We start from the raw sequence: 2,262 nt of genomic DNA, 5'->3' as shown, positions 1-2,262 counted from the left end.
TCCTCTTCACGACTTCATAGAGCTCTTCCTGTTTGCTATGTCCTTTCCGAGTCGGACAACCGTCCTTGCCAGCCTTGCCTTTTGGACAACTGTCCTTCCAACCTAGTGTTGGTCTTCTTTCTTCAGAACCCTGGGAAGGCGCCAGCCTTGCCATTCTACTGAGTCCCTCATGATCCTTGCCCCTTTCTAGTCTCAGCTTGAAAACCCCATTAGGGGTGCATCCCCGCAAGTGGAGCTTCAATTTATATCACTCAGGCGCATCTTGATAGTATTCACCTGAGAGAGGGATTCGAATCAACCGGATATTCCTACAGTGGAATGGCTGACTCTCAGTCTTTGCCATTGCTTCTCGTTTTCCAAGCATAATAGTGCTACTGCATGCACTCCTTGGCCAACTCTACCTCTTGGACATGATGCCAACTCTAGCTGAGCTATGGATATGTTGCCTCTCTGTTGCGCATCACTTCTGAGCCGTGCTAGCAATTGTCGGCTCACCACGTCCCATGCAGCAAGCACATAAGGCCAGGGAATGTCTGCCGATGGTTGTCTTGTTGAGGAATCGGCTGAAGTATGCCTTGACCTATCGTGAAGTGGTTGCCATTGTGATGCATCGACTCATCTCTATGGATGGGAAAGTAAGGACGGACAAGTGTTACCGTGCTGGGTTTATGGATGTTTTGTCCATTGCAAAAACCGGAGGGAACTTCCGGTTGCTTTAGGATAGCGCGGGAAGATTCACTTTGCACTCCATCAGCCTTGAAAAGTCTAAATACAATTTATGCAAGGTCTAAGCTGCTTGCTTCGGTGAGAAGGGGATTCCCTACATCACTACATTTGATAGGTGCACCATTGGCTATCTAGATCCCCTTATCAAGGCCAATGACACCATTAAAATTGAAATTGAGACTGGAAAGGTTGTAGAGTGCATCAAGTTTGACATTGGCAACATTGTTATGGTTACTATGGTCGCAACAGAGGAAAGATTGGGATTATCAAGCACCGTGAAAAGCATAAGGAAAGTTTTGAAATTTTGCACGTATAAGATACTGCCGATCGAGAGTTTTCCACCCAGCTTCGCAATGTGTTTACTATTGGTAAAGGAATAAAGCCTTGGGTGACACTACCAAGAGGCAAGGGTATTAAGCTGTCTATTTTGAAGCAGCCAAGAAAAAAAGCAGAAGCTCTAAAGGGAATTGTGGCTTGAGTTTCTTTTTTCAGCAGGCTTCTCTTTTGCAGATTGATGTTCCCTTTTGAGGTATAGTACTAGGGTCTCTTGACACAAAGAGTCTTTTGAATCAGGCTTGGCTTATGCTCATGTGAAATTTTTGAGCTCAAGCTAATTTTGAATGCTACGATTTCTTTTACTTTTGGACATTTTAATATGAGTGTATCCAAGCTTATTATTAGGATTAAGGTTGTGCTTTTGATATCTCAAATGAGGAATTTTGAAGAGGTGTATCTAAGTTTTATATTGTGCTATTATGGTGAGCAAGAGTCTTCAGAGCTGCTATTTACTCCGCGTGAGAGAGAGAGAGAGAGAGAGAGAGAGAGAGAGAGAGAGAGAGAGAGAGAGAGAGAGAGAGAGAGAGAGAGAGAGAGAGAGAGAGAGAGAGAGAGAGAGAGAACATCTGTGTGGGAAAGCAGTTAGTATCATAGAGAACAAGAAGTTGATGTCAGCATGCAGGAATCTAACTACAAATGACCATAAATGAAGAGAATTGCATGATGAGGCAGGTCGATGCAGGCGATGGTGATCAGATGCAGCTTCCATTGTTGCCGAATATGATGCGGGCGATGTTGATGTTGAGGCCAGGGCAGGTGGTGAGCGATAGGTTGGTCAAGGTAAGCTTCACACATAGAGAGTCAAAGCCTAGTAGGCCGGCACCAGATTCAGATGCATTGACACTTCCTTCTCTTTTAAAGAGAGAGAGAGAGAGAGAGAGAGAGAGAGAGAGAGAGAGAGAGAGAGAGAGAGAGAGAGAGAGAGAGGAGAGTGAGGGTTTCTGTGTGTGTGTTGTTGCAGCCATCTCACTCGTCATCACTTTTCTCTCTCATTGGTAAGCTGTGTAAAGTTGCCAATGAGAGAGAAAAGTGATCACGTCTACCTCTCTCTTCTCGTCCATCCAGGTGCTTTTCGGTACAGGCCGTCCAATGCTCGGCTGTATTGTGCAACTTTGTTTCTATAGTATGAGGTATTGTATGTGTAAGTGCCAGCTTCGATCTCTCAACCCTAGCCAATCCCAATCCGTATTCTTTACAATA

At 44.8% G+C, this 2,262-nt stretch overlaps 1 pseudogene; it reads left to right on the top strand.

Moving 5' to 3' along the window:
- Positions 1–503: 503 nt before the first annotated feature.
- Positions 504–1,118, top strand: LOC147435930 (small ribosomal subunit protein eS4-like; annotated as a pseudogene).
- The last annotated feature ends 1,144 nt before the right edge of the window (positions 1,119–2,262 follow it).

This window comes from Adiantum capillus-veneris, chromosome 18 (assembly GCF_014529385.1).
Source record: "Adiantum capillus-veneris isolate H3 chromosome 18, ASM1452938v2, whole genome shotgun sequence".
In the NCBI taxonomy this organism is placed as follows: domain Eukaryota; kingdom Viridiplantae; phylum Streptophyta; class Polypodiopsida; order Polypodiales; family Pteridaceae; genus Adiantum; species Adiantum capillus-veneris.
This window is presented reverse-complemented; position numbering and strand designations above follow the sequence as displayed.